The sequence below is a fragment of the Hemicordylus capensis genome, chromosome 4 (genome assembly GCF_027244095.1).
Source record: "Hemicordylus capensis ecotype Gifberg chromosome 4, rHemCap1.1.pri, whole genome shotgun sequence".
Classification (NCBI taxonomy): Eukaryota; Metazoa; Chordata; class Lepidosauria; order Squamata; family Cordylidae; genus Hemicordylus; species Hemicordylus capensis.
The window spans coordinates 245,147,686-245,167,109 of record NC_069660.1 but is presented as its reverse complement, the minus strand read 5'-3'; positions in this window follow the sequence as shown (position 1 = coordinate 245,167,109).

Here is a 19,424-nt window from a genome sequence, read left to right as displayed (position 1 = left end):
GATTGTGGGATATAATTGGTGGGAATCTTCTTGAACAATAATATTCTTTTCTTTTGAGAATCAATGAAGCTGCCTTGCCACTTAGGTCAGCAATATAATAAGGCATCCCTGTGTGTTTGGGGGAAGGGCTTCTTGAGACAGCCTGATGCTATGGAATTGTTCTTGTGACTCATCAAGATACCTTCTATTTTTATTTAATATATATATTTTTACCACCCACTACCAAAGTCTAGGTGGTTTACAACAACAAAAACAAACAAAATAACACATTTAAAACATATATAAAATAAACAGTTATAACAATCAATAAAATTCAACTAAAATATCAACTAAAAGCTTCAACGAAAAAGCTTAGCTGAAGAGATGTCTTCAGTTGTTTCCTAAAGCCATCAGGGGTGCAGAAGCTCTAGCCTTAGCAGGGAGTGTGTTCCACAGCCCTGGGGCAACTAAAGAGAAGGCTCACCTTTGAGTTGCCACCGGACAAGCTAGTGGCACACTCAGATGAACCTCTCCTGATCATATGAATAGGTCGCAGGGTTCATAATGAAGATGTTCTCTTAAATACCTTGCACCCAAGCTATTAAGGGCTTTATAGGTACTAACCAGCACTTTGCATTTTGCCCAGAAACCTATTGTAGCCAGTGTAGTTCTTTCAAAACAGGAGTGATATGGTTTCTTCGGGACAACCCAAGACCTACTTGGCAGCAGCATTCTGCACCTATTGCAACTTCCAGACCATATACCAAGGTAGTTCCACATAGAGTGCATTGCAGTAATCAAGCCTGGAGATAACCTGCATGTGCAGCATTGTCTTAAGATCACTCTTCCAGGAAAGGGTGCAGCTGGCGTATCAGCTGAAGCTGATAAAAAGCACTCCTGGCCACCGCTTCCATCTGTCAGAGAGAGAGTTGGGTCCAGAAGTACACCCAAACTGTGAAGTTTGAGGGAGTGTAATCCCATCTAGAACTATTCCATCTCCTGAATTGTGGCTTGCTATAGTGAGCACCTCTGTCTTGTTTGGATTCAGCTTGTTTGTTATCCCTCATCCAGCACATTACTGCCTCCAGGCAGGCATTTAGGGAAATTATGCCATTACCCAATGAAGCTGACATGGAGAAATAGATTTGGGTGTCATCAGTGTACTGATAGCACCCTGCACCAAATCCCCTGATGATCTCTTCCAACTGTTTCATGTAGATATTAAAAAGCATTGGAAACAAAGCTGAGCCCTGAGGAACACCATATAAAAGCTCTCGCTTTGTAGACAGTAGTCTCCAAGCAACATCCGCTTAAATCTGTCTGAGAGGCATGAGAGAACCACTAAAACAGTGCCTCCTACACAGATGGTCCAGAAAGATACCATGGTCAATGATATTGAAAGCCACCGAGAGATCCCAAAGGATCAACAATGTTACAAAGGGGCCTTTTTATTTCTCTAGGTGCTTTTTGGCTGCCAGGTTACCAACTTTTTCCCTGTACAGAAGTACTGACCCAGGCAGGAACATGCAGGTAGGAGCATTTCCTTACAAAACTATATAATTGGACCTGAAACATCTGCAAAGATTTCCTTTTTGTTTCTGGGCCCAGTTGAGTGTATTCAGGCTTAAAGCCTTATACAACCTGGGCCTCTGGTATCTGAAACAAAGCCTCCTATGTATCTTACCTCACCCGTTAACGTTTTCTAAAGAGGAACTCTACATGTACCTCTGCTATCTGAAATGTGGCAGGTAAATATAACATCTGCAAGTATCTTGGTGGCGGCGTCTGTCTCTGCTATGGAACTCCCAGCTCACGGAAACTGATCTAGTTTCTCCTTGATTGGCATTTAAGATGCAGGTGATTGTCAGGATTGTGGCTGAATTTTAACTTAACTCCTAAACTGGAAAATGGATGGTTTTAGTTCTTGTCTAGTGGTTGTATTTTAAATGTGGATTTGATAGAAAGTTATGAAGATCATTTAAATGGATGAGTAGTCTAGAAATTTAACAAAGGAATAAATACAAAGAAACTCAAACACTCATTCTTAAGGACTATAATCTGTAAACTGTCAAATTGTGGAATTTGCACTTAATAATTTAAATAGGGTAAACCAGTTTTAAGTACCATTAAAAGTGGACAAGGTACAACCCTGTTCCGAAATAATCATCACACAGAGGTAATCCATCAGTCCTTATCCAGCAAAAAACTTACCATCTGACCAATGTCCACAGGAAACAAGAGAAGAAGAATATAGAAAAGAATGGTCACATCTGCTTGGACTATTCTATTATGTGACAGAAGTTATTACTTCTAGGTTGACCTCGGCTCATCTATTCAAAAGTACATTAACATTCTACAAAGGACCTGGAAAAGCCCAGGCCAATCAAAAGTTCATATGTATTTGACTACATGTAAATGTATATTTATGGGTAGGTAAGTGCAAGGAAAAGTCCCTTCCTCTGTCCTATATTTGTGTGTAATGCATAATATGTATGCATGTGTATGGGCACATGTACGGTGTATAGATTAAAAATGTTCATGGACATTAAAAAATGAACTTGCATAGATACTTGCAGTTTACAGTAGGTCAAGAGAACAATGACAGCTTATCCTTCTACTAGGGATGTGCATGAATGGGTTCATGCACTCCTGAGGGGGGGGGCGTATCTTTAAGAAGCAGGTAGGGTGCCCTTACCTGCCCCCGCCACGTTTTCCCTGTTGGTGCTGTCTCCAAAAAAGCTGGCATGGGGCTGCTGCATACTTCCTTGCAGGCCCAGACAGCGTTGTATCAGAAGTGGCTGGTGCACGTGCATGACATGCACACCCATACCAGCCACTTCCAGTATGATGCTCACCGGGGCTGCAAGGAGGTACACGGCAGCCCTGCACCAGTGTTTTTGTAGACAGCAGTGGCAGGGGAGATGCAGTAACCCTCCCTGCTCCTTAAACAGGGAGTAAAGGCACCCTCCCTGCTCCTTAAACCGCCTCCAAACTGGTCCGAACACTGGACCTCCGAACCAGTTCGTGCACATCCCTCCCCTCTACCACATCCTCATTACCATGAATTAATATACATGTTTATTGTTCGAATAGCATCCCGAGGCTTGCTAATATTTAAAATGCTTACACTATTTTAGGGATGTGCACGAAAGGTTGTTCGGCACGGCGGGGGTAGGGCTTTAAGGGCGGGGGAGAGTGTACTCACCCCCCCCTGCCGCATTTCCCCCGCCGGCGCTCTCGGAATTAGAAGCCCCTCGGGACGGCAGCGTTCCTCCCTGCCGTCCCGTTGCCCCCGTCGGCCGGAAGTGGCCGGAAGTCCCGTTTGCGCGTGCGCCCGTCATGCGCGCGCGCGTACGGCCCCGCGCGCGCACGACGGGCGCACGCGCGAACGGGACTTCCGGCCACTTCCGGCCGACGGGGGCAACGGGACGGCAGGGAGGAACGCTGCCGTCCCGAGGGGCTTCTAATTCCGAGAGCGCCGGCGGGGGAAATGCGGCGGGGGGGTGAGTACACTCTCCCCCGCCCTTAAAGCCCTACCCCCGCCGGCGCCGAAACGCCGAATCGCCCCCACCACCCGAAACGTTTCGGCGGCCTTTTCAATGGCCGCCGAAATGTTTCGGGCTCAAGCCTACACTATTTACTATAATTAAGAATACTTAAATACAGCTTTTGAACAAAAATGGGTTCTCAAAGCAGTTGACACAGAAAAAAGGAATAAGATGGTTCCCTGACCCCAAAGGACTCACCATCTAAAAAGAAACCCAAGAGACAGCAGCAGCAGTCACTGCAAAGCTGTGCTGGGGCTGGATAGGGACAGTTTTCTCTCTCCCCTTCCTCACCCATCATTCCTCTCTAAATATAAGGGAGGTACTTTAAAAGGTGCTTCTTTGCCAATTAGCCGTTTCTCCCTTACAGAGAAAAACAAGGTAGACAAAGATAAAAGCAGAGAATGCATTGGTTGAAAAATCAAGCAGGCTTTGTGGGGAGTTACAGCTGCTGAGTTTCTAAAATGGGTTATAAATAATGTTGCTACTAAAAAAACCCCAAGAAACAAACCTGCAGCTGCAGGAAATGTATATGCAGTCAGGACAGGCTGTGCTTTCTTAAAAACTGCCTTGGAAGCAAAAGCAAGCCTGACAATGTATTGCCTTGTTAATATGGCCACAAAAAGCAATAATTTATAGGCAGATCGTATCTGCTTGAAAGGCTGTGATAAAGTGGTTAGAGTGCTGGACTATGACCGGGGAGACCTGAGTTCCAATCCCCTTTCAGCCATGATACTTGCTGGGTGACTCTGGGCCAGTCACTTCTCTCTCAGCCTAACCTATTTCACAGGGTTGTGGTGAGGAGAAACACAAGTATGTAGTACACCACTCTGGGCTCCTTGGAGGAAGAGTGGGATATAAAATGTAAATAATAATAAAATAAAATAAATAATAAAGTATGGCCACATTGATAAATTCTAAAACCAAATTATGATTCTAACAGATTTTAGATGATGGCTGCAATCCTTTGTACACCACACTCCATGAACTCACCTCTGCATTAGGCACATAACTGAACTTCTGAATCTGCTGTAAGGTATATACATGCCGTTGCCTCCAGTGCATATTTATTCATAAAAATAAGTCCCAGATGAAATCAATGCCTGCACAGGATTGCTACTGTGGTCAGAAGTGTAATTGAAACCAGTGGAACTTCCAAATGAATGGGCAACACTCTGGGACTACCAGTTTCTCTTAAATATAATACAATAAAATGGTAATAAAAAGAAATGGTATTTATTGGCCACCTATTAACAATTGTTCACTTTCTGTTGAAGCTTTTTTTCTTCACTAGGTTGGTGAGCCCTGGAGGGAAGGTTTCTCTCCCACAAGCCAGAGTTAAGAATAAAGAAAGAGCAGTTGCTTGCTGGTAATCTTTAAAAACAGAAAAAGAAACTAAATCCTCTGAAAGGGATGCACAGCCCTGTCCCATAGCTGTAGTTCTTCTCTCCCGCTTCTTGGGAGGAAGTCCCATTAACAGCAGTGAGGTTTACATCTGAACAAACATGAATGAGTGGGGTTTTATTTTTAAAATTAAAAATTTTTTAAAAATGTTTTGCTGTGGGTGCAGAAGATCACAATAGAGATAATATTGGCCTCTTAAAAAACTGCAAAGGACAACTAGTGGAAGTAAATTGACAAAGTGGCAAAAGCACTATTAGGTAAGCAAGTAGGTGGCACACCATTGGGGAGCCAACCCTTCAATAGGTAACTGAAAACCAGTCCTTTACAAATTGCACTAAGGTCTATCTAGTGTCTACAAGTTTCTTCATCATGCAAGGATTGCTGGCATTACGGTAGTTAGCATTTGCTAAGCAGGGTCTGTCCTTGTTTGCATTTGGATGGGTGGCTACATGTCTACTCCATGGTAGAGTATATGCTTGGCAGGCAGAAGGTCCCAGGAGTTCAATTTCTGGAATCTCTAGGTAGGGTTGCGAGACACTCCTGTCTGAAACCCTGTAGAGCCACTGTTAGTCAATGCAGACAATACTCAGCTAGATGGACTAACAGTCTGATTGGCAGCTTCCTATGTTACTGTGTTTTTCTCCTAGTACTTTTCAGGAAAAATATGGTCAGAAAAGAAACAAGTGTTTTGAATGTTTTCATGAAGATTACAAAGAAGACGTGGGATCTGTTAAAACATCATCTGGACAAAGCACAAATCTCCTATAACACATGGAGGCTCTCCACACAAGCAGTGTGGAGAGCTGGAAGGGGTTTGGCGGGGAGAGTGGGCTTGACGCACTCTCTCCACACATGAACATTCAGCCGCCCACACGATTACCGGCTCTGTCATGGAGCTGGTTGGGGCGGTGGGGATCGGGGGCTGCCTGGAAGTCCCAGAATGCCCCATGTGAGTGCGCTTGTTGTAGCCTCCCAGTCAGAGGTTCCCTTGTGAGTTGCTGTCATCGCCCAGACCTCTGAGTCAGAAGAGTCAGAGGAGGAGCGGGAGGACTTGGGTGGGGGTACAGGCTCAGAGGCACAGCAGCAGGATTTGGCTGTGAGAACAGACTCAGGAGCTGAGCTGGAACGGCAGCAGACAGAGGAATCTGAACAGCTGGCAGAGATGAGGGCTGAGGAGACTGATCAGGAGGAAGCTGGAATTTTCCCTGTGTTAAGAAGACAGTTCAAGAGAAAGGCTCAGTGGGAGACACGCAGGCGCAAGATCTCACAGGAGAGGCAATAGAAATGCTGAGTCAGGAAAGCCTGACTGGCTGCTGGTTATCTCGAGCCCTTTATCAAGCCGACGCGGTTTCTAAGTCAGCACTGTCAGCAACATTGCCTATCGCAGACAGTGTCCATACTTAAAAATTGTTCAACTTTTCATGTTTCAGCCTGTCCTTGTTCTGTTCTTTCCTTGTTCCGTTATTTTCAGTTATTACTCAGTTATCATAGAGGGGGGTACCTAGTTTAGTTCAAGGGGCTTTAATTTTGTTTATGCTACTTTTCTTTGTGAGTCATTTTTTTGCTTTCGTCCGTGCAGCTAAGCTGCTATTCTTATCTCCAAACTTTCTATTTAACTCACGAAGTAGAGCTGAAGGGACTGTAAATCCTGTTGGGTCAGCCGAGCCAACAGATTTCCGACAGCTGCCATGGCATGGATCCATGCCATGGTTACTCACGATCACAAAAATGAGGTTAGCTGAGCGAGTGCTAAAGTGGGGCATTTTAGAGGGCTAGCAGCCGGGAGCGGCGCAGCTCTTGCTGCTGTACATGACTGTGCAGCTCCAGGAGCTCCCCTTCGCCCTTTTTTGTGCAGTCATGAGAATAGCCTCTCAGTGTTCATGGATGAAAGAAACCGCTATTTGTAAGGTTCTGAAGACCTATTGAAATGAATGGGATTTAGCTTAGTCATTACTAACTTTCCTCATTGTTTTAATGGTGCTTAGCCATGACCAACTAGTCTGGATTCCCAGCATGCACAGAACTGAGGGTTTGCTTAATAAATAAACAATGCACTGGCAAAGCTAAAATGAACATGGAGTTACAAATTCCATTTTCTTCTCAGTATTGCCAAATCAAAATACACCAGCAGAGGCTAGAGAGCCTTATTAATGAATTTGCTTATAGTTTTGCACCAGTAGATAGGTGCGAATTAAAAACTACAATTTTTTGTACACTCTTAACCTCTTCCTTTTGTAAACCATTCCAGAATTTGGGAAATGTAAGGGAAAACTTTCTCTTCTCCGGAGGCTCCCAGAGGGCATCCTTAACAGACGGGTTAGCCCCTCCACCTGGAATGACAGGCAAGGTCCTCAAATTTAGGTTCTTCCGGGGGGAGGGGCAGCCCCGCCTTCCTAGACTGGCCCTGCCTAGTGAGCTGGTTGGCAGCATCCTCCAGAGCTCCTAAAGCTTCCCGCTTTCTCTCCTTCCCCTTTCCTCTCTGATTAGTCATGCTAGGCCTGGGGCCCTACATGGGGAAGAGAGAGTCAGGTTTTTCTCTTGTGCGGAGTGCCTACAGCGGGCGGGGGGTGGGTGGGTGGTATTTTCTGGCCCACATTGCTTCGGCAACCCCGGCCATACTCTCAGACAGTGCAGGTGAGGGGCTTCCAATCCACCCTCCACTCCATGGCAGCAAGGATTGGATTTGGTGGCAAGCAATTTGATTTGCAGTTAAGGGGATCATGCCCAGCCCAACAGTATTTGCTTGCCCTTTCAGCTCTCCTGCTTCTGCTCCTTTGCAGCATCGGGAGCTGCCTGAGAGTGCTAACCCTATCTACCTCCCCTGCCATAGGCTAGCCCAGGGGTGGGGAACCTTGGCCTTCCAGCTGTTTTTGAACTACAACTGCCATCATCCCCAGTCAGAATTATTGTGGCTGGGGATGGTGGGAGGTAGTTCAAAAACAGCTGGAGGGCCAAGGTTCCCCACCCCTGGGCTAGGTAGAGAGCAAAGACTATAGAGAGCAAAGGCTACCACTCCCACCACAGGCTAGGTGTAGAGGACAAACTATAGCCTGGGGAAAGAGATGAGCTCCCAAACCCTGCAGGGCAATGTTTTGGTGCCAAGTCTGGGCATCTCTTCTTCAATGGTGGAGAGTGAGTATAACTACTCCATAGCGCCACCTGTGCCCTTTCCAGACCTAAGTGGGCCTGATGCCTATCCTCAGTTTGTACAATGAGTTGAGGGGCTGACTGTCACCACAGTCAAGGGGATTATTCCTGTGGAGTTTCCCAAGGAACATTCTCTTTCCTACTCCTTCCATAAAACATGAGCACCAGAAAAGGAAGCGCAAACACACTCCAAAACCTGGTCATAAGCACAAGCACAAAAAGAGGAGGCGTGTTAGGTCTTCTTCTTCCTCAGAGGCAGATTCATCCGCTTCCTCTCCTTCATTCCCTTCTCAGGACACCAACTCCACAAGGAAGGCAAACACAAGCCTTCAGGAAATAAAAAGGGATCATCTACAGTCCAGACTTCCCCTGGTCCCAAATCTGGTCCCTCCTGCGGGAGTGTGAACCCGGGCAGTTCTGCCAAACACAGACACAGACAACTCTGAGATATCTTCACATTCAGGTGGCAGGGAAAAAGGCAAACTGTCTGAAGAAGACTCTGATGCATCCGAGTCCAGGCAGGACAGGTTTTTTCAGGTAGGATATTTCTCCACACTCCTAGCCAAGGTGTGCCATACTCTGCAACTCCCAAAAGTGACGCCATCTAACCCTGAATGACCAGGCCCCCTCCCTCTCACAGGTGCTAAGGCCGTTTCCCCACAGAATCCCAGTGAGCCTCTCTCTTCCTGGAGTTCTTTGAGAGAGTCATGAAATCAGAATGGGCAACCTTGGCTAAGGCAAGGTTTGCTCCTAAACTCAGCAAGCACAGAGTCTACCTCACCAAGGAGCATCAGGACAAACTCGTCCATCTTCTCCAGGCAGTCAAGGGACAACTGAAGGTCATCCTCATGGTTCTGGCAAAATTGATGGGGATGATGGTATCCTGCCAAGACCTGGTCAGCTGATCTCATTTTCATTCTTATTGCAGATGTTACTACTCCGTTTTCAGAAACAGATTGCTTGCAAATGACAGCTACTGATTTCTGTTCCCTGAGAAACTGGGATGTCTCCAGACTGGTGGCTGTCCCTGCAGAGACTGTCATGGAGGTCAGCATGTGGATTCCTTGCACACGGATTGTTACCAGGAAAAGCATAAATTGGCTGGGGTTCAGGGAGAACTGACTGGCACTTCTGCATTTTCAAGAGGACCTGGAAGGCTCTCATGTCTTAATTTGGACCAAAAGCATCTCAGCGAAAGCCTGTGTGAAAAAACAAAGGGGCACTAGGTCCAGAGCCCTACACAGGGAGGTGTGCTTACTATTGTAATGGGTGCAACAACACCTGTTATCCATCACAGTGGAACACTTGGTGGGAATGAACAACCCTGGGGCGTGGATTGGCTCAACCAAATCTCCATGAAAGAGTCAAAGTGGAGCCTTCCCCCACAGGTTTTTTTTGTCAGATGACATGTATGTTTGGACAGCCTATATTGGCTCTTTTTGCCACAGCAGAGAATACCCAAGTGCCTCAGTTTTACTCTCACACACTATGCTTCACAGCGCAGGGAACTGATGCATTGACACAATCTTGGCCCAAGGGCCTGCTATATACCTTCCCACCTTTTCCTCTGTTGTCCCAAGACCTTCAAAATGTGATGGGAGAGTGTGCGGAAGTGATTCCCGTTGTGCCCACTGGCTGCCGCGGCCATTGTTCACAAACTAGTCAATCTCTTGGTGTGGAAACACTGGTGGATCCCCGTACAAGAGAATCTACTCACTCAGGCGCCCATCCCTGAGTGATGGGATGGGCCCCTGAGCCATTTTTGGGTGGTATACAACAACTTTTATACCATTTTTAAACAAAAGTATTCAAAGCAGTTTACATAGATAAATAATAAATAAATAAGATGGATCCCTGTCCCTAAAGGGCTCACAAACTAAAAAGAAATATAAGATAGACACCAGCAACAGTCACCAGAGGTACTGTGCTGGGGGTGGATAGGGCCAATTATTCTCCTCCTGCCAAATAAAGAGAATCACCATGTTTAAAAGGTGCCTTTTTGCTTAGTAAGCAGGGGTTAGTTAGCAGGAGTTATAAATCAAATAAGTCAAAAATAAATCCATTACCCCCAATCAGAAGCTTTCCATCTGACAATCTGGAGGATGAGTGGAAAAGTCTCAGCCTAATGGGATATCCAGATGCCATATTGTCTATCATGTTATCCCCATGCCTAGCATCCACTAATAAGATCTATAACCATACCTGGAGGACTGTCCTGTCTTTGTTACAGGTGCAGGGAAGATCCTAAGTTTGGGAAGGACTTGGAGTTTCTCCAAGCTTGTCTGGACAGGGGCCTGATTATCCACACTCTCAGAAGACAAGTGGCTGTCCCTGAATGGGATTCTGGGTTGCAGGTGGGGGTGGGATCTCCCACCAGCACATTTTATGTTTCCTAAAAGGGGCCACTTTGTTGAACCTCCAGTGGTACACAGATTCCCCACATGGAATCTCAATTGAGTGCTCACAGCTCTGATGGTGGCTCCCTTTGAGCCTCTGGAGGATTGTGATCTGCGCACTCTTATGCTTAAAACCTTATTTCTGGTGGCCATCACATTGGCTCAGAGGATCTTGGAGCTGAGTGGTCTTTCTATGGACCCAGAGCTGTGTGTCTTTCATGCAGCCAAGGTAGTATTATTCCCGGACCCTTCCTTCATGCCAAAATTCAATTCCCTGTTCCATAGGTCTCAGGAGTTCTCTCTCCCTTTTGTCCAGTTTCCCCACAGGAACATCGGTGGTATTCTCTGGACATTAGAAGAGCACTTTGGGCTTACCTGGACAAGACAAGTCCACTTAGAAAGTCAAATTCCTTATTTGTTTCCTTTCAAGACCTATCCTTAGGGGGAAAGTGTCTCCTTCTACAATTTCCAGATGGCTGAAGGAATGTATTGTGCTGGCCTACAAGAATTTGGATATGCTGCTGCCCTAGGACATTACAGCTCATTTACTATGGGACACAGCTACATCTGCAGCTTCTAAGGCGAATTTTCCAATGGCTGACATCTGTAGGGTAGCTACATGGGCCTCTGTCCATTCCTTTACAAAACATCACAGAATCAAAGCTTGCTCCTCTGCTGATGCAGTTTTTGGTAGGAGGGTCTTTCAGAGGGTGCTTTCCAGTTAAGGTCCTGGTACCTTGCCCCTTCTTAGGATGTCACTGCTTTCCTACATCCCATCTGTTTAGGATGCCCTCCAGGAGCTTCAGGAAAAAAGGTAATTTCTTACCATGAATTCTGTTTTCTGAGACTCTCTGAGGGCATATGACCCACTCTCCAGGTCTGTTCTTTCCTGGAAGGGTGAAACTTTTGCCTCCCCCATACATGTGGTAGTCCTGGGGATGTCCTCTCTTTTCTGTCTTCTTTCTCTTTGCCCCCTTTGGGACATGTTAATGGTTTAATCTGTTCGGTATAGCATTTGTTATTCTGACAATTGTGGGGGTTGAGGGGTGGTTCTGTGATTGGCTGGTAAATACTGTCAATCAAGAGGAATTTAAACTTAGGAATCTCCTCTGGGAAGAATTCTTAAGGGAAGGGCTTTGGAATGGAGTGAACAGATGGCTATAAAATTCAGTTAACTGACAGGTTCAGATAGGGACAATTCGGGCTAGAGATAGGATCTCTGGTTAGGGTCTCTAGGGTAGGACTGAGGTTGGAATTGGGAGGCTGGTAGGTAGGTTTTACACACTAGGCAAGACCTCTGTAGAGCAAGCTTGACCATCAAATGTAAATGCTGGGACTGTATGGTTGATTACACAAGATATACAGTCAGAGAGGTTGTATCCAAATAAAGGTGTTGAAAGTCTAAAGAAGCTTGTTATATTTAAAGAGTCAGCTCAGAAACGTGAAAGTAAAGCCTTTGTTGATGTGCTGACACAATCCTATATAATAAAAGGCTAAGTGAGTGGCCGTGGCTTTGGAACGTTGGGGATCTGTGTCCCTGCCTCCCTGGGCTGTTCTGGGCCTGCGCAAAGCGCAGGCCCAGAAGAGCCCAAGGGACACAGGACCTCAGACACCAGTGTCCCACAGCCACGGGTGGCCATTGAGCCCAAGGGACACAGGACCGCAGACACCAGTGTCCCACAGCCACGGGCGGCCATTAGCCAGTGTGTGGCGGCGGGGGAAAGTGGCCGAGGCGGCGGCAGAGCTGCCGCCTCGGCCATGAGCTGCGGCACGGCGAGAGGAGGCCGAGGCAACCAGAAGCGGCCGCCCTGAAAAAGGCGAGGGCAATGGCGGCGGGGGAAGACCGAGACGGGGGACAGGGAAGCTGGGCGAGGTGGTGGCGAAGCCGCCAACGAGGCCCCCGCCCACTCACAGCCGTCGCCCCCGCCTGCTCACCCGCCCTCCCAGCTGCCCAAAATGAAGCTGGGCGAGGTGGCGGCAAAGCCGCCAACGAGGCCCCCGCCCGCTCACAGCCGCCGTCGCCTGCTCACCCGCCCTCCCAGCTGCCCAAAATCACCTTCCCCGCTCCCCCCCAAAAAAGATTAAGGGCCAAAATGGCCCATGAGAAGGTCGCCGCCCCCGCCTATCGCCCTCCCAGCTGCCGAAGACCACCTTACCCGCTCCAGCCCGAGGGAAAAGAGAGGAGCTCACGAGCAGAGCTCCTCTCTGTGCTAAGTCACTGCTCAAACTGCCGCTATGGACGTAAAGGACGCCTATTGCGTCCATTGCGACAGTATGGGCAGCAGCTTAACACAGAGAGTAGCTCTGTTCCCGAGTTCCTCTCTTCTCCTTCAGGCTGGAGCGGGTAAGGTGGGCTCCGGCAGCTGGGTGCGCGGGAGGGCGATAGGCGGGGGCGGCCACCTTCTCATGGGCCATTTTGGCCGTTATTCATCCCCACACACACACACCCAAAAGTAAAAGCAAAATAAGGAAGAACAAAAACAGAGACAACAACAACAACAACAAAAGAGAGAGAGAGAGGGGGGGGGGACAAGGGGGGGAAAAAGAGACAGAAAGAGAGAGAGAGAGACAGAAAAGACGGGATAGAAAGCTAGCGCCCGTTATCATAACGGGCTTAAAAATACTAGTCTTATATAATAAGATTCCAGTTCAAAGTATAAGAAGTGGTATACAGTCTTGTTAGTTCTCGGGTTGTTACTTTGTCTCAGAAAGTAAAAAGAATCACTTCTTTGCAGCACATATCACCTGGGCATAGATCTTCAAATGCTCTCTGTGTAATACCTATCGGATTTGAGTTGAGTCTTTCTCCACTTGCGCTCTAGTCGTCTACCTTGCCGCTTCAGCCCCCGTAGTTCTTCCATATACCAAGGGGCCAGTTTTGAACCTGGTTGGAGAGAACGCTTAGGTGCAATCGTGTCCACTACCCTGGTGAGTTGATCATTCCAATTCTCCACCAGAGTATTGACAGGATCACCAGCAGAGCCAACACTAAATCCCTCCAAAGCTTCTTGGAATCCTATTGGATCCAGTAACCTTCTCAGGCGGACCACACTAATGGGCCCCCCGCCCCTGCAGAGATGGGATGTGCTTGTGTGTTCAGCCTTAACCAGATGGTGGTCCTTCCATCACAATGGGGAAATCAGTGTCCCCACTCACGGAACACCACCCTGTTCAGAGTGAAAGACCAAATCAAGTGTGTGACCAGTAATATGTGTCGGTCCCAAGACTACTTGGGATAGGCCCATAGTTGTCATGGCCACTATGAACTCTTGAGTAGCCCCCGTCAAACTGGTCCCAAAATTCACATTGAAGTCCCTCAGCACCACAAGCCTGGGAGACTCCACCGCCAAGCCTGAGACCAAGTCCATCAGCTCAGGGACTCCGTGGGGCAGCAGGGTGATCAGTACACCAACAGAAGTCCCAGTCTATCCCTGGTCACCATACTTAGGTACACACATTCAATATGGTCAGACACTTTGACAGGGATCCTGATATTGTTCTTATAGACCATGACCACTTCACCTCCCCACCCACGTCACCTCCCCTGCTTCTCAACAGAGTACCCTGGAGGGAGAAGCTGGGACCAGACTGGGCCACCAGCAACCCCTAACCAGGTCTCTGTAATACATACCAGATCAGCCTCTTCATCCAGAATCTGATCATGGATGATTTCAGATTTATTCTGGACCGACCTGGCATTACAAAAGAGCATGATGAGGCTCTGTGGGTAGTTGGCATTGTTTTCCAGGGTCAAAGAGCTGGCAGGACAGCCAGAAGGAGAAACAACAATTAAGTTTCTGATTTCCCTTCCCCTGCAACGGCCTGCTGACCTGTCAATGTTAATACTTCTATTCCCCACCACCACTGGAATAGCTGCCCCATAATCAATGCATACACCCCCTGTCTCCCCATCTCCTGACAGACCCAGACAAGTTACTCAACTCATCCTGGATTGCAAACAGAAACCAAATTAAAATAGCCACCCACCCTCACATGCCAGAAAGGATCCTAAGCCAAACAGCCTGGCCCTTGCCCTAGTTATCCCCCGAAGTGGCTCCCCCAAAGAGGCAACCCCCTTTGGTGTTGCCCCTTCAGTGGTGACCCTGCCACCACAGGCAGCATTCCTATAAAGGTCGAGCTGGGCAGATGACCCCAGGAACTGCTGAGTAAGCCACCCCTGGCCCTAGTCCTGCACACACGTCCGACAGATGTTACCCAGAGGCAGCAGGCTGCAGTCTCACAGGGGAAGCAGAAGCAGACAGGTAGTAGCAGAAGGAGCCAACAGCACACACTCGGTCTTCCACCGTGAGCACGGAAGGTGAAGCAGATGGGCTCTCCCTCTTCTCTGCTGGGCTTCTAGGAAAGGAAAGGTTTTCTGGCCATGTGGTTTTCTTGGTAGAATACAGGAGGGGTTTACCGTTGTGCAGTATGAGATGATGCCTTTCAGTACCTTTCTATATCGCTGCAGCTTGATATAGGAGTTTCCCATATTCTGGAAAACACACCAGAGGGGATTTGAACCAACAGCCTCCTGCTCTCTAGGCAGGTTGCTTTCTCATTGCACCATTAGGTCATATACATATTGTTTACTTTAACATCTATCTATATATTTAAACACCAATATCTCCAAGTCCCAACCTCGGGTCCTGACAGGAGACTAATTTTCAGGATGCTGCCTATCACTCCAGCAGGAGGGGCTATCTCGTCTGTTAAGGATGCCCTATGAGAGTTTCAGAGAACAAGAATTCACAGTAAGAAATTAGCTTTTTTTCTTGGTTTGATGCCTGTCTTGCAAACCTAAAATAGCTACCTCCGGCTTTTGTTCTATAACTCTTTCTCCGGCGCCCAATGAGTTAAATTCCAAATATTCAATGCTTACAGGGGGTGGAAAATGAAAAGAAAAAGATCTACACCATTCAATAAATTTTCAATTAATCTCCCTCGTTATTTCTTTCCGGGTTGCAACATTAGGTCCGACAACGCGAAAATATACGCAATGCACGTGAGCAATATAAGGCGGCATCCGATCTCCTGCTTGTTTTCACATTAGCCTAACTCTTTGATCTTCTTGAGTCGTGCTCCAGAGGGACCAGCAGGAGTCGCTCAGGTGCCAAGAAAACAAGACAGTAAAAAGAAAGACATGTCCCACGAAAAGAGTCGCGTCTAAAACTCATCTCGGGAGCTTAGTTTCTGACGTCAAGAAGCACGCGCCAGGACTTGTAATCACAGAGGTAGAAAGGGGCCAGACTGACGCAAAACTTAATCTTACGGGTTCCATAATCTTTTTCTTCTCTCAGGGCGGAAGCGAAAGCTTCTTATAGAAGTTCCATGAAAAATCACAACGTAAGTGCACTTGGGCAGAAGGACCCCGCTTTCCACAAAAGACAAGAAAGTAGAGCAAATTCAGTAGTTCATGCTTTAACTCAAATCTTATTTTTTTAAAAACGCTTAATTTTTCTAAAACACTTAAGAGTGCATTTCATATAATCAACAGACTACTAAGATTCAGCATGCAACAGAGCTCTGAATTTGGGCTGGTGAGGGAGTCCGAGGCGCAATGGCTGACCTTTGCTGCAACCTCAGGGGTGTTTTGAAGGGGGGCGGGTTGGACGGAAATAAAAACCAGCTTCAGTCCCACTTCTAACCTATACTATTGACGGTGGGCTACTTTGCTGGGCTGTCATAAACCTCAGTCCTTCCCAATTTGGTATATGGGGACAATGGACTGTATTGGCACTGGAATTTACGTTGATAGGGCTGCTTTCAAACGTTTTTAATGTTTAAGAACTGAAAAAAATTAAAACAATTCAGCCTAAGTAAGGCAGAGTTAGAAAGAGCAGGAAGTTAGCTCTTTGTTGATGATACCTTTTACTTCAAGAAGGACATGCGGCTGTCCAGTCAGAAGTATGGTAACATTCTGGGTTTCGCCTTTGAGATTTCGATCTCTCTCTCTCTCTCTCTCCCGCCCTACGGGGTGGGTTAAAAATGGCTTCTCCAATATAACTCCGGGAAATTCCTAATAAGGCAATGAGATGCGTCCCTCTGGTGATTTTCTTATCTCTTATGCTTGTACTAGCCTATTTGGAGAAGAGCCAATTGACTTCCAAAAACATGACTGTCAGGAGTCAGCTGGCCGCGTTTTGGAGGCGGGACGGAAACGATGTCACCGCAAAAAGATATAAAAAACAAGTGGTCTACCCTGTCTTCTCTTCTGGTTCCCAATCGCAAATCTTAGCATCATCCATCTGCAGGGCAGGAGTGGTGAAAGGGCCCCCGGAATCAATGCAAACCCCTTAATAAAACTGCAGGATTAGCAATTCCCTTTCATTGCACACAAAACATCATCATCATCATCATCATCATCATAATAATAAATAATAATAATTAACCAACTTGATTTGTTAGCTGCACCATAACAAATAGTTCCCTGGGCTGCTCACAACAGAGGATTAATGCATACAATAAAAACACATGACACATTAAATCATAACAGACAAAAAAAGTGAAAATACAATACAAAGCAGCATTAAAAACTCATTTTAAAATTAGTTAAAAATCAGATCAAATCTGAAGAGCCAAATTAAAAAACCCAAATTTAAAAGGCCTGGATGAACAAAAAGGTCTTTAACTGGCACCTAAAAGAACAAAGTGATAAGCCAGGTGGACCTCACTGGGGAGGCTATTCCATAAACAGGGTGCAACCACTGAAAACCCTAACCCTGGTAGCCACACACCTCACCTCATTTGGCAGGGACACCTGGAGGAGTGCTTCTGAAAATCTTAAAGTACAGGCAGGGATATATGGAGCAAGGCACTCTCTCAAGTAACCCACACCAAGCCATTTAGGGCTTTAAAAGTTAAAAACAGCACTTTTAATTGGGCCCAGAAACAGACTGGAAGCCAGTGCAGCTGATGAAGTACTGGCGTAATATGATCAAAATATCCAGTCCCAGTTAATAATCTTGCAGCCCTATTTTGTACCAGCTGCAGTTTCTGGACCGTTTTCAATCTAAGCTAGAGGTTACCAGAGCGTGAGTAACTTTGACCAAGATATCCCTGTCCAGGTAAGGTTGCAGTTGTCGTATCAGCCGAAGCAGATAAAAAGTGCTTGAGCCACAAAGGCCACTTGAGCCTCTAGTGACACAGTGCTGGATAGATGAGCACTCCCAGACTGCAAACCTGGTCCTTCATGGGGAGTGCAACTCCCATCTAGAACAGGCTGAACATCATTCACCCGGGCAGAGGAACCACTGACCCAGGGGCGTAACTAGGGGAGAGACGGCCCATGTTCACCCCTTTCCCCTGCAGCCCATTGGAGAGAGGGAGATGATGAAGAAAATAGGGAGGGGTGGGCTGGTGGTCCCCAGGTCCTTTGAACCCATCTGCTCAGTTATAACTACACTCCTACACTGACCAACAGTAGTTCTGTCTTTTCTGGATTGAGCCTCAGCTTGTATTCTTGGATATGCTCTATTCCTGAAAAGAATACCTACAAAAATTGTAAGTAGCTGAGTTGGTCTATTAGACTGTGCCTTTACAGTGTTTCAAATAGTCAAAACATTTCCCCTCCAATGCTTTTGAATTTGAACCTGATCTCTCATTCACTGTTAGAATTCCACTGCTCCTTTTAAAAAAGACGTGGGGGGGGGGAACTTGGAGTTGTGATTAGGAAGAAGACAGAGCACAGAAGTTGCAAGCTGGAACTTATCACATATGCTCAATATGTGTTGCTTTATAAATGGGATTTATAAAGAAAAAACATTTGGAAACTCAGTGCTCCTGCCCGCTTCTCAATTTTCAGTTAAGTGAGATTTTGTACCCCATACCCCCTTAGTCTTCAAATCAGAATTAGCCAGAGGGAGAAGTAAACAACATTGATTTGGCAGTTTAGATACGGTGTTGGGCTTTGACTGGAAATATCTCTTTTATTCCTTCCATGACATGAGGACCAAAGGGCCCCATGTGCTTATTTTTTGCCGGGTATGCGTCCTTTCCATTTGCAAGCATCAGCAATCTTCCCACCTCCACCCCCTACTCTGAAAAGCTATTATTGGAAATCTTTCCCCCAACATTTTTCACAATCTCAAGACAGTAAAATTTCCAGGGATGTTTTCAATAGTCAATTCTGGAGATACCAGTCCAGACCAATTTCACCACCACCCATTTTATTTATGTCTTTGTCGACCTGTGTGACCTGCACAAAGCTTTCAAAAGTAGTGGTGGAGCTGGCCCATTGAGAGCAGTTTGCTGAGATCCCCTAAACTCTAGAATTTAGGCATAGGAACATAGGAAGCTGCCATATACTGAGTCAGACCACTGGTCTATCTAGCTCAGTATTGTCTTCACAGACTGGCAGCAGCTTCTCCAAGGTTGCAGGCAGGAATCTCTCTCAGCCCTATCTTGGAGAAGCCAGGGAGGGAACTTGAAACCTTCTGCTCTTCCCAGAGTGGCTACATCCCCTGAGGGGAATATCTTGCTGTGCTCACACATCAAGCCTCCCATTCAAATGCAACCAGGACAGACCCTGCTTAGCTATGGGGACAAGTCATGCTTGCTATCACAAGACCAGCTCTCCTCCTTTAGGCCTTTGGCTGAAAGAAAAGGGAGCCTGCTGTTCATGTCCCTTTGAATCAAGATGCCATTAGAAAGTCAACAACTGAAGCATTTTCCATTACTGCATCTCTGTTGAAATTCTGACCCTCACGAAAACAAAGCCCTTTTAGAGTGGAGGGAAGAAAAAGGCGTGAACTTTGGTAGGGGGAAAATGTCCTTGGCTTGTCTGGCTATTTTATTTATTTATTTTTATTTAAGGAAAAGGCCAAAAGGGCATGATTTCAAAGCCCTGCAATGAAAGGAAGCCTGTAACTCTGCCTTATTTTATTGCAGTCTTTTTGTAGCGATCCCTTTTTTTGCTTTCCAGCAGCCTTGCCCCGCATATGGAGGATTCTGGGAG